Consider the following 13,765-nt stretch of genomic DNA (forward strand, 5'->3'; position numbering starts at 1 on the left):
GATTTGAAGATTACTGTTCCCAAGTCATTCCAAGTAACTCTGGTCTGCTTGCCTCTTAGCTTTGACTGATGACTGTGAGATCAACTCATGTAAGCAGACTACAGCTATGCATGTAAGTACAGTTTCTTGATGCTGCTTTAGACTATATTTTGTTATTCAAGGTGAAGACAACACGAAGCAAGACTGCAAAAATAATTTTTATACTGAAACCTAGGTTATTGCTCGATTTCAGATGGGATAGTTGTGCTCACATATCTTTGAATAATAAAAATGAAAAGCTACCAGACAACTTATAGCAACCTAGAATTTTAATAATTGAGAAGGAGCTTAAAAAGAAAACTAACCAGGTACAATTCAAGAGTTCACCAATCAGATACGATAAATTGGAAATGTCAGGTCTGCATGCCTCTGTATGACAGAAAGAAACAGGTTTATCAGACAAGTCTTAATCATTCTGGGGTTAGCTGCAAGATCAGCTCTTGACTCCCTCAAGGTAAATCAGGGCACAAACACAGTCTGTGTTATATTAAGTCCTATCTACATTGCTTCCTCCATTCCTTTCACAGTCTCAGGACAAAATCCTGACCGTAATTAAGTCAATGGTAAAACTTCCATTAAGTCCATGGGAGCCAGGATTTTATCTTATGTCTGTATTTAGAACATTACACAAACCGGCTGCCACATTTATCTACAGAATCTCTGCACAACCCCATCATTCATAGTGCCTGTCTACACTACCTGCTGGATTGATGGGCAGCGATCAATCCAGCTAGAGTTGACTTACCATGCCTAGTCTACTAGCGACAGGATAAATTGACTGCTGAGCACTCTCCCATCAACTCGGGTGATCCACAAGAATGAGAAGGGCACGCAGAGCCAACAGGAGTGCAATAGCTGTCAATTTACCACAGTAAGTACATCTGAGTTTGTCAGCTTCAACTACATTTAATTCAAGGGTCCTCAGTAGTGTAGACCAACCCACAGATTATAGGACAGTCTGACCTCCCTCATAACAAGACCTCAGAATTTCCCTGATATTAATTCATTTTTAAACTAGAGCAAGTCAATGTTTGCAAAGCAGCAATGCACCTAGATAATGAGAGAGGATATAAATCATGACCTTTAAAATATCCAGCTGTAAATCCACAAACTTTTGTTACTAATAGAGACTCCTGGTGGCGATAAGCTTTGGTACTATGAGGGAAACCCCCAAAACTCATCTGTCTTCTTAGACCAGTGTGAGGTGCTGTGTTTTCCTTGGGAGATGGGATCCTTGCAATTTTCAGCAGCAACTACACAAGAGGATTAAGGAGTTTTTTCATTGGGTTTTCATGAGTGTGAGCATTAGGCAGTGGGCTATAAGGAAAAGAAACTTACGGAAAAGTAAACTGCAACTGTAGCTAGGCTGGTAAAAAAACCATTTATATTATTTTTCAATTTAAAAAATCAGGATTTCAAGTAAATGAAATTTTGTGCAAAATTTATCAGTGCTTTTAAAGAACTAATAATTCTAGATGAAAAATGAATGTTTGAGAATTGAAATATGTTGGTTGAAAACTAAAAAGTTTCATTTCGGACATACTGCTGCAATGCCTCATGGGAGCTGTAGTTTAGTTGTCTCAGTGTCCTCTCTCTCCTTCATGAACCAGGCTTCGCAGCCACTCAACAGCTCCCATGATGCACCATGGCCAGGGATTTCAATGATGCCCCATAATATCCTGCACTGCCTCTCCTCACCAAGGTGTAGTCTAACCAAGGAGGAGGAAGGGAGCAGGAACACGAGGCACCTCAACTGCAGCTCCCACGAGGCACTGCAGTGGCATTTTTAAACCACTGTTTTGCTTTTTGGATGAAATATTTCACTTTTCCTCTTCTTGTTGGAAAACACAAACCTACTATGGAGAGAACATGCCTTCAAATTATACACAGCAGAGCCTATTATTTGCATGAACTGATTTTGCATATTGCTAGACAAAACAGTGCCTTCTCTCCCCATCTCCCACTCAAACAAAAGACGAACTTAGGGCTCAGAGAGGGGTCAATTAAATCAATACTTACCTCAAAAGGAAACCAATAACAAAAGTGATCTATGGCATACAAACACACATGGGATTTACTCTTATGTGAAAAAGAAGGCCTATACGTACTTGCACGCCTGGTGCGGCAGATGCCCTCAATGTCACTGCAGCATTCTCGCATAAAAATGTACAAAGCAGCACCTGAATTGGAAAGCTGCCAGAGGCTCCTGGATATTATATATGGATTTTCACTGCATATTTTTCTTCTCCAGAGCCCATCCACACTGTCCTTCCTATAAAAGCAGCAGAGTAAGTGGATTCTTTAAAGAGGTCACTAAGTTAGTGGCCGGGATAAATCCTTTAATACTGAAGAGGGCAGGTTAGGATGATTGCCTGTACAAATGGCAAATCTTAAAAATGCAAGTTTCCCACACAGCAGTTCAAATGGCAGGTTTGACTTCACAATGCTTCATTGGTCTGTGATCACAAAAAGGAGACATGTTATGGTAAAACATCTGAGACAGTAACATTCCATCTACGTCCTTGCCTCCCCGTCACTTTCAGTAAGGATCCCATAAAAAAAAGACAGACATTTCATTAAGCTTTTGCGGGAACTCTGCCAATCCCCCTACCCTGCTAGACGGTTTGAACACCAGCCTCACTATTTTCTAATCCAGATCTGTCACATATTGTCACTAACAAGACACACACAGCACTAGGACATCTTGTAAAGTGTGTGCAGTGTAATTACAGAAGGCCTTTGTTTGAGCCATAAATCTAAAATCTTGGCTGGGAAAATAAAATCTAACATTAAAAGCTTTATCAAGCAAGGAGCAGGGGAATATCGCTAACCAGAAGATGAATAGGAAAGCATCAAAGATATATTGCCAGCGCCAATCTGCTCAGCATGGCTGCTCGGATCTTATATAATGCACCATCATCTGGGAGGTTGCTCTGCACATGCTCCCTTTCAGGGACCAGAGTTCTTGATGTTATTGCAATGACGGGCACATTAGCAACAGTAAAACGTGAAGAGGATGTTCCCCTGCAGTGGATGGAGAACAGTGTACTAATAAAATTTACACTTAACAAAAAAAATCAGAAAAAGAGGCTATTAGTAACTGTTTGTAATGGGGTGGTGTTGAGGGACCCCAGCATAGACCAGGAGCCCATTGTGGCAGGCGCTGGTACAAACCACAGAACACTTTGGAAGAAGAAAGATTTCCTTTAGAAAAGGGGCTGAAGTAAAACTCCAGAACCAAACCACTCTGGGCCAGACACTACCAACCTTAATCCCACTGAGAAGCATCTTACTTCATGAACAGTCCCATGGAATTCCAGATAACTACTGTGACATAAGGAACTACTGACTGAGAACACAAGAGGACAAATCTAACCGTGTAAGAGGCAGGGTTGGGGGAACGTTGAAATCCAAGTACAGGGACTCTCTGGTTTTCATTTCATTTTGTTCAATATTTTTAAAAGCCTCTTGGGCTAAAATGTCACTGTCAATGACTGAATTAGACTTAAGCTATGATGCAAATAGCTACTCATAAAAATGAATGAGGTACTGAGAGGTTTTACTGTTACTCAAGGAGCAGTAGAAGCTAATTCATTGAGGAAGTGCCATGATTATTTCTCCTATCAAGGCTCTCACTTCTCAGCAACATCACAGCTACATCTACAATAGCACACTTCGTCAAAGTAGCCTATTTCAACGTAAGAGCATCAAAATAGGCTACTTCGATGCATATTGTCTACACGTCCTCCAGGGCTGGTGCTGTCGACATTCAACATCGAAGTAGCGACGGAGAACGTCGAAAAGAGCCACCCTGGAAGGAAATGCAGAGCATCCACACACACACACAAGTGCTCCCCATAGAAATAAGGGGCCAGCAAAGCCCCAAGTCACTCCCTTAAAGGGCCCCTCCCAGACACACTTGGCCTGCACAGCACGAGATCCACAGAGCCGACAACTGGTTGCAGACCCTGTGCACGCAGAGTGTACCCTCAGCTGCAGCAGCAGCAGCCGCCACCAGAAGCTCTGGGCTAAGGGCTGCTGCACTCAGTGACCATAGAGCTCCACAGGGGCTGGACAGAGCGTCTCTCAACCCCTCAGCTGATGGCCGCCATAGAGGACCCCGCTATTTCGAAGCGGCAGGACACAGATCATCTACACACGCCCTACTTCAACGTTCAAAGTCTAAGTAGGGCACTATTCCCATCTTTGGATGGGAATAGCAATTTCGATGTCTAGCTGCCTAACGTTGATTTCAATGTTGAAATAGCACATGGCGCGTGCACACGTGACGCGTGGTATTTTGACGTTGTGCCAGCTAATTCGAAGCAGCCAGCTACTGTGGACACACCCCACGTGTGTCAAGTTTTGATTCAATCTGTAGGAACAAAGGGAGAGGCACACTATCAGTTGCCCTCCTCCTAGAACCTACTGTGGCCATCAGACAGGAGTAGGTCCCCATGACATCCTCCTCCTCCTATTGCTGCTGGACACCCTGGTGGATTTTATGCACTGAACCAACTCCTGCAGCTGACTCCTGTAAGCACCTCCCAGATCAGGCGGTACTTACAACAGGCACGTAGTTGCCTATAGTTAAGCCAAGTCATCCACTGACTGGCCACTCTCTCTGAACCTGGTTAGCAGAGAACATGTCAAAGTATCTCTTACATCTTTCACCTGACTTGTTACCCCCACCCCCAACCTTAACTGACTATTGCAGATTGATTCCTGAGCCAAGATATTACAGAAAACACAGAGCTTGGAATGTGCAAATGGACTACTGAACCCAAGGCAAGGAGAAACCCTCCTGGACATCCTTTAAATGACTTCTCAGAGAAGAAGTCATTTTCCAATGCTGTAAATTGAGCCTATCTTGTTACACTGCTCTTGTGAGACAGTGAGAACTCTTGCCACCTGACAGACATCCAACTGCCTGATGCTGCCACTCAGCTAGGAGCAAGGATTCCTTTTACAGCACCCTCTTGGCCTAAAACTTCTCACACTTTCTACTAATTCAACAACCACTCTGCAACTATGTGCCAGCTCCTCAGATGGAACAATACTGTATACCAATGACCAGAATGTGTTATGTTACTTCCCAGATATGTGAACTTCTCTATATTGTAGTTCAATCCCATCGACACTGATCTTCCTTCGTATTTCCTTATCTCCAAATACCATTGTTTTTGTTTTATCGATGCTCGTAATCAGTCCGTACTGCTTCCCTTCTTTGTTTAGCATCTGCATCATTTTTGCTAGCTTCTCCTCATCTTCCTTAACGATAACTATATCATCGGTGAACCTCATGTTGTTAATTCTTTCCCCATGCATGGATATCCCTTCTACCTCTTCCTTGATCTTGTCCCTCGTGCTCTCTAGATGTGCGATGAAGACACTCAGCAATATTCGTCTCCTTGACTTGTACCTCTATTTGTTCTAAACCAACTTACTAGACTCTAAGAAAGAAATAGCAACTAGAATAGTGAAAGCAAGAGCGAGTTTGAGGGCGATGGCTAAGACATGGAAAAGCAAAGCAATTAATTTAGGAGCTAAGCTGAGCATCTTGAAAACATGTATTCAGCAGCTTGTTGTATGGATGCTAGACGGGAGATAACAAAAGATTCAAAGAGAAGAATACGTGCGTTCGAGAGGAGTTGTTACAGAAAGAGCCCAAGAACAGGATGGATGCAGAAGGTCATCAATGAGGAATTATATAGGAAGATGCAGACAAAAAAGAACCTACTGTGGAAGGTTATACAATGGAAGTTACAGCTATTTGGGCATATTTGCAGAATGAACAACGAACAAAAAATCAAGACCCTGGTATTTGGCATAACGGATGATTCAAATAAGAGAGGCAGACCTCCCAGAGAATGGGTAGATTATACAGTAGATTGATGCAGAGCCAGTCTACAGAAACTAAGCCATTCTGCACCGGACAGGGAAAGATGGAAGGAAATAGTGAGAGAGGTATCAGACACCAATGCTGAGCCCATGGCTGTTGATGATGATGAATGACCAGAAGCTGAAAGAAAGCAAACCACAGTGCACACTAACCACAACCACATGACCACCCATAAAAAGCTATATTTTGAGAAAGTGATAGTTGGAGACAGTGGTTTGGGGCATGGGCTGGAATTTATTCCCAATGACCATCATACATATAAATAAGATATAATAAAAAGACAACAATAATATTGGGAACAAACCAGCACAGATTCTATAAAAAGAAAATCATACCTTTCTAATCTACTGGTATTCTTTGAACAGGGCATCTAAATAGCAGGCAAAGAAGAAACAGTAGATATAATATAGTTGTAATTTTCAGAAAGCTTTTTGCCAAAGTCCAGCATCAGCAGCCGTTAAGAAACAAGCCAATAAATGCACAGACCTTCAGCATGATGAAAGGTTAATAAGATTTGCCTCATTGCTCCCTGCTAGAACCAGTTTTGTGTAAAATATCTATTTTAAAACCAGCTATGTGCATGTGTGTGCACACAATGATTTTGTATCTATTTATATCAGTGTAGTTTAATGTAGTTACTCAGTTTAGTCAAGACTAGCGAAAGCACTGAGAGACTTGAGATGAAATTCAGTAGTATGTGCAAGGCAAGACCCTTTGCAAGCAATACATTTGAATAATGTGACACTCAGACACTTTGCTGCATGAACCATAAATTTAGGAAGAAGGTCATTGTGGAAAGCTCAGAGAAGGCCTTTGGCTCAATCTGACTGCAGCAATTGAAAAACACAAACAAGCGTTTGGAAGCACATGGGCTAGAACAGGAAACAAAACTGACAGTATCACACTGGTGTTACAGGAGTCAATAGAATGCCCACATCTGGAGTACCCTTCTGATCGCCCCACCTCAAAAATAATAATATAGCGGAAAGAGAGGGGATTTAGGGACAGGTGATCTCTGATCAGTGGCATAGGAAGCCTTCCATGAGAAGAGACAAACTAGTGGGACCGTCCTTCAGAAAGGAGACACATAAGAGGGAGGTGCAATAATGAATGCTAAAGAAAAAATAAATCCAGCACTTCTAGTTATGCATTCACATAATGCAAGGACAAAGGGATATTCAATTATACTGAAAGGCAACAAATTTAAAAAATGACAGAGAACAGGCTACTTGATTTATCTGGCTATTGAATGTGCAGTAATTAATTTAGTAGTAAGCACTTTAAGTGGAGACAACTGGAGATGGTAAAACAAAGAGCCAGATGCTCAGCTGGTATAAATTTGCATAGATTAACTGATTTGCATGAACCCACACTAATTTGCCCCAGCTGAGAATCTAGCCCAAAGTCCATTACAAGACATTTTGGAGGAGGTAACTTATCTCCCTGACATAATGAAGCTGCATACACGCAGAACTGGCAATGCTTTTCATTCCACCCACCGTCCAGATGGATCATCAGTCATTATACTGAAACTATTTCCAAGTGTGTCTACCTCAAATCCACCAGGGAAAAATTAATGTTCTTTTATCCCATAAACTTACAATATCTCACAATTCACAAACCTACCAGCAAAAATATTTTAGAAATAAAATCTGCTATTTATACAGCTCAGCAGCTGAGTGTTAACAGTAAAAAAAAAAAAAAAAAAAAAATGTCAAACATACTTTGTTTATTATATAACTAAATAATTTTGTGCTTTACACAGAGCACAGGAGTGAGCAAATTTTCTGCCTTGGGCCCCATTTTGCAGCCCTGCAATTAGCTGTAGGGGGGGCAACCTGTGGGAGGGCCACAGGAAAGGATGGGAGGGGTCATTTAGGAAGGGAGTGGGATGCTCAGGAAGGGGGTGCTGGGAGGTTCCAGGGGGTGTCTCGAAGGGGAAGGGGTGCCTGGGGGGAGGACTCCAGAAGGATACCATATCAAGCCAGGAACTCACTAGCTGCCCCCGCTGCTTGACTCAGGGCCCCTGCGCATTCTGATTGGCCCAGAGGCAGGTGGAGGCTGTGCGGGAGAAAGCAGAGGGCTGGCAAGGCAGCCGAAGCTGTGGGGGATACATGGGGGGTAGAGCCTATCGCACTGTGCTCCCTATTATGAAATGTTGCACACCTCTGCTAGTCTCATCTGGTGATATCAACAGTTTTTAGAAAGCTGGGAATGTGGCATTCACCCCATGTCACGGGGGGGATAAATTCACGAAAACAGCTTAAGGTTTAAGGCCTTGAACCTGCACCCATGGGATCCCAAGTGAACTCTATTTCACTGTGCACAGGCTCAGGAGTCCACTCATATAACACAGCCAGCAGCATGGGGGGGGAAGTGTCTCTGACTGCTCACACACACTGTTTTTAAAGTGTCTCCTATATTTTCTTGCCCAGGTTGAGACACCTCTTCCCCACCTCCAAGGCTGAATTTTCCAGTGTGTGGAGCACCGGTTTTTCCAAATGATGTTAGCAGGAGTTGGAGGTTTTGAGCATCTCCAAAAATCAGGCCATGGTTGGTTCAAATTGGATGCCAACAAACATATTGGTGAAAACCTTCAATAAAATGTCTGCCTAAGTGGTTTGTTCAAGATCACAAGTCGGTGTCAGGGACAGAACCTGGGCTCCCAATTGGAAGCAGCCAGTTCCAAGAAGGTATAGCCGGCAGCGTGACAGACACACATTCTCCCATCTCTTCTGGCTCTTTAGCCTGATTGATTGTGGAAGGAAGTTCCCTGCCAGCGTAAAGCTGCTGTATGCGATGGAACTGGCTCCCGTACAGTCACTGCATTCCAACTTTGGTGTAGGGAATGGGCATGCAGTGGAGAGCACATTTATCTCCATTACGCCAACTGTGTCCTGACACAAGGCCATATTCTATTATTCTCACCTATTCCCTTGCTGCTTTGGAGCTCCTTAAAAACAGCTTCTCTTCCTTGATTTTTCCAGTATTTTGCAGCTCTTCTTTGACATTCATCATGTCTGGTGACCCTGTAATAAGAGCAGTGGTTCTCAGACAGGGATGCATGTACCCCGGGGTATGCAGAACAGTTCCTGAGGGTACACTAACACAATATTTCTCAGTCTTTTAAATGAATAAAAATTGGACTTATTTTCTGTTCATCTTTTTTAATTTATCCTCTTTGCACAACCATAAGTACACTGGCAAGTTTATTGCCCATCGGCAATTCCTTCCAACCAACCAGTTACAATTAAGTTGTTCAAACAAATTTGTTGCACTGGTAGAAAAAACTGCATGTGTCTGAATATTGTAGGTACTGGGGGTATGTATTTTTTTTCTTTGTGCAAAAGGGGTACTTTACAAAAAAAGTTTGAGAAACACTGAATAAGAGCATTTTAAAGTGTCCGAATATGCAAATGGAAGTATCAAAAATGTGAATTTGAACCTTTCCTCCTGAAGTGAGATATTCTAGCTCAATTCACTATCATAGACACATAGACACTGCTAGTGTCACACTGGTTAATCTGTGCTTAATCTTGCAATAAGAACTGATCTTTTAATTATTTCTTTTTTTAAAATCTAGATGTTCTATTAATTTCCCTCTGCAATAAAAGTCTGATGGATGTTGCCCAGTATGCAGTGGGACCCTGCTTTGTGCCATGCCTCAGAAGCTCTGCTTTCTAATACCAGAACAGTCACCGTGTTACTAGCTTATATGCCAGCCTATGCCTAACACCCCATTGCACATATATAGCCCCCAGGTTTCCAATGGATGGAAGCAGGTAGGAGGGCCTTTTCAGGAGAGAGGTTCACAAGCTGGAATTTGCTTTCCCCATCGATCTAACAAACAGATCTAGTCAAAATTTAGACATGAAATTAAAAAAAAAAAAAATCATCACCTCCCTTCTCACCCCGCCCCCACCTATTTGGCTACCAGTTGTACAGACAAAGCCCCACTTTAATGTCTGTAAATGTTACGTCTGTAAATGCAGATCCCATTTTTATAGTCCTGGTTTTGCTTGAAATTGCTTGTTGAGGAAAAGTACCTTTAAGGATGGCCAGGGCTATTGGTTGGGGTCATTGGTTGGCCTCCCCATTTAAGATTTTGGGCAGGTTTGGGTTGAAGGGGTGGAGTTCATTTAAAAAAAAAAAAAAAAAAAGATAAACACAGGGGTTTGCAACTCTGACCAGACTAGCTGGTCTCTAGTACCTGTGGCAGTTCTTTATTTGATTGTAAGGTATGTTCAAAAAGCTTTTGCCAGCGCCCTTATTTATGTCCTTCCCCCCACACCACCCATGAACAAGCCAACTTCCAAAAAACAGACCTGAAATTCTATCCTGTCTGTCCATTTCTTTGTAGATATATGGTATTCTGTAGGATCTAAGGGCTACTGGAGTACAGGTCATGCCAACGTTCATACTTCAAAAAGTGTATGTCCCCTCACCCCCTCTCACACTCACACACACTTTTTTCTAGTTACATATCACCTGCAGAAATGTTGGGAATTAAGTAATCAAAGCTCACTTCTAAAGCACCTCAGTTTTCTGAATGAAAAATTTAATTTAAAAAGAGCTTTTCCCCTCAAAATAATAATGTCCCGTTTTCAATAGTTTCCTTCTCAACCCCACCCCCAATCAAGTCAGTCATTTTCCAAAATCCAAAAATGACTAGAAGAAAAGGAAAGAAAAAATGGTGGGGAAGAAAACCCAAAATCCTGTTCAAAAGAAAATATAGGCCTATTTTTAACTCCACAAAATGAAAACCTGGATTATCTCACAATTATTTTTCCAGTGCTTTGACAAGCCCTAGTCAACTAATCGTGCGAGGGTAAGCTACAATAAAGTTGTATTAGCAATGCAATACAGACAGCAGCTGGCCACCCACCCACTCCTCTATCCCTGCACCTATCCAAACAATTTAGCAGGTTTGCCCTCAGGCAAGAATGGGAGTTTTGGTCTCCCTGTGGAATCTGAATTTCACCAGTATAAAAGTATGATTCACCCAAGACCAACATCACCGGTCCCTCTCCCCACAGCCTGACCAGCTGCCTTCATCTCATATACCACTGTGGGGGGTAATCTACATCATGTTACTCTAAATCACCTTCCACAAGGTAAGCGACAATTATACAATAGCAGCCTTCTTGCCTCTGTCAGAGTAAGGACTTCAAAAGCTATTCGGCGAACACAACTAATCACGCAGTAGGATTAGCAGAGCAGCTCAAACAATTTTATTCACTAAACATCAAACAATACTGACATGGTAAACTTCCAATGCTAATACTTTCCAGCACCAGATCCCTGGAAGGCTGTTGCGTTCCTCAGTGTCACACTAATAAGAGCTCTAGTAAATTCCTAAAAACAGCCTGTTCCAGCTGCTGACTGCCCCCAAAGCATTTAGTTAAGTTTCTCTGGGACTGAGCTCCTCCCTTCATGAAAAAGTCTGGCTTCTCTTCAGGCAGCTTCTCTGACCTGACATTTTTTTTTTTTATTGCTTACCTTGCGCAACACCAGTCTTTCAACTCCTCTCAGGTTTCTCAGAAAACTTTCCACTGCAGCGACTGGTTGTTTCCACTTGAGCATAAGAGGACTGCTCTGCTCTTCGTTAGGCAAGGGGCCCGTTAGACACGCCTCAGTCACAAGTCTCCATCTCCAATCAGGTAGAAGTTCTGATGACTAGTTTCGGTAACAAACCCTTCCCGAGGAACACCCTCCAGGACAGTTAACAGAAAAAGAAGGACATTTCCTTAGAGGGAGGAATTTTTAAAAGCTCATGAGTAACTTAGGAATGTGAACCCCATTCAAACAAAAAAAAGTCAGTGGGAGCTAAGTCACTTAAGTGCTTTAGAAAATCCCACCCATAAATAACAACATGGCCACTTCAATGCCTTTTGCACGCAGTCTGAGAAATACTCCTCTCTTTTCCTCCACCCAGTGCTTCCTGGGAAGCTGTAAGATAAGGTGGGTCCTGTGCTCCTAATATTTACACCAATTAAAAGAGAATACTACTTCGTATTTGAGACAGTCAGGCATAGTAAATAATTGAAGCTAGCTAGGGATCTTTCCCAAGCTGGTTGAAGGACCTACTGTTAGTGTTTCTCACTGCCTGGAGAGAGAATCCTGGATTTAAAGTACGCCTATTTCTCATGTTCCAGCAGTGTCTCAGAGGGCCACAGAGGCTAAATCCTACTTGCTTCACGTGCATGAGTGAGTGATGTTGCAATCTCGTGGCAGCCCCCTAGGGACTTACTATTATTTTTCTCAAGGAGCTCCCCTTTAGCTAAACTGGTAGAAGCCTGTGCTTTGGAACTCTAGCACTGGAGTTCTAGTCCCAGCTTCTACTGTGTTTGTTAGATACCCATATGGAGTAGCACACAAATTCATTACAAGGCATTGCAATTAAACAGGAAGCAATCCTTTTGGCTTAACTGAGAAGCAGCATTGAGAGTTCTCTTCATCCTGAAAGATAGAGACTAGGTCATAAGCCATCAATGACAGTGGGAAGCAGAACAGCTAGACTGTGAGTGACTGAAGAGAAAATGGAGTGTAAACATCAAGTTTAGGTGGAGATATTTTAAATATATATCTCAACCACAGAGGCAAGGCTAATACTCCAGGCCAGATCGCCAGCTGACAGATCAGCACAGCACCAAAGCAGTAAATGGAGCTTCGTTAAATTGCAACAGCTGTGGCTCAGGCTCTTGACCTTAAGACAGACCGTGTTGATTGCAACCAAGATGAGTTCATAGTGGGATAGCGAAGCCCTGCTGCAGACTTTCTTGTATTGGGGTGAAGGTCAGCAGAACTTCTGCAGTTGCAGTCAAGATGTCTGCAGTTTAACCACCCTTTTAAATTTTTGTAGTGAGAGGAAAAAATAGTTATCACTCCTTTCTTTACTATCTTACATAAACATGCACCACACTGGTGGGGGAAGTAACAGCTGAACATACGCATTTTTAGAAAGTGCACAATCAAGGTCAGGACCAGAAAGATAATCCAGTTTGACCTCCTGTATAATTACAGGCCACCACCACCCAGTTCATTTGATCTTCTAGAAAAAGGTGTTAGCACAATTTATTGCCTTACATTTGTTATAATGGTTAACTCAATAGAATGTAAATAATCAGAAAACATAGGTTCATATTTACTGTAAGCAGTGTTGTGTCTTATCTTATTTTAATTTTATTTTTTACAGACAATTATGTTCAGAGACATTGCAACACCACTGTGGACATGTGAAGACAATAAATTAATATGCTGTAGCTCATTTGCAAACATTAGGAAGGTGCTACAATAGAAAACTACTGAAGTAAAAAGGGTTTGTCCATGTAGTGGGTAAAGACTGGGCAAAATGGCATTTTAAAAATGAATCTGTTACAGAAAGTGGACCTACACACACACACACACACACACACACGCACACGCACACGCACACGCACCAACTCCATTTGTGCTCTTGGGCTGGAGCACCCACAGGAAAAAATTAGCATGTGCTGAGCACCCACCAGCAGACAAGCTCCCTCTCTGTCCTGCACCTCTCGCCCACTGGTGGCCCCACTGACCAACTACTTCCCCCATCCCAGCACTTCCAGAGCGTCACAAATATCTGATCTGTGGCATTCAGGAAGCTCCAGAAGGGAAGGGTAAGGGGCAGTGGAAAAGGGATGAGGAGAAGGAGTGAGGCGGGGAGGGGAGGGGCACAAGCGTCCTCGAGTCCGAGGGGAAGTCGGCACGTGTGCACATGTAGCATTTAGTGCTCATATCGAGCTTTCCCTAAACTCCCATGTGAAGAAATTCTACGTTCAGCCCTTTGAAGGCCCATCT

The 13,765-nt window shown here is 42.7% G+C and overlaps 1 protein-coding gene across 2 annotated transcripts in view; it reads right to left on the bottom strand.

Annotated features, from left to right (window-relative positions):
- Nucleotides 1-13,765, bottom strand: part of POMGNT2 (protein O-linked mannose N-acetylglucosaminyltransferase 2 (beta 1,4-)) — a 143,482-nt gene that overhangs the window by 84,999 nt on the left and 44,718 nt on the right. Inside the window, exons 1-2 of one of the 2 annotated variants that reach the window (XR_012644562.1) lie at nucleotides 11,441-11,637; nucleotides 8,870-8,970 (exon numbers count right to left, since the gene is read on the bottom strand). The gene's annotated coding sequence lies outside the window, so the exon portion shown is untranslated. Of the gene's footprint in view, nucleotides 1-8,869; nucleotides 8,971-11,440; nucleotides 11,638-13,765 lie in introns of those variants that run through there. The other variant, XR_012644561.1, reaches the window with a different exon arrangement.

Source organism: Carettochelys insculpta, chromosome 2, assembly GCF_033958435.1.
Source record: "Carettochelys insculpta isolate YL-2023 chromosome 2, ASM3395843v1, whole genome shotgun sequence".
NCBI classification, from domain to species: domain Eukaryota; kingdom Metazoa; phylum Chordata; order Testudines; family Carettochelyidae; genus Carettochelys; species Carettochelys insculpta.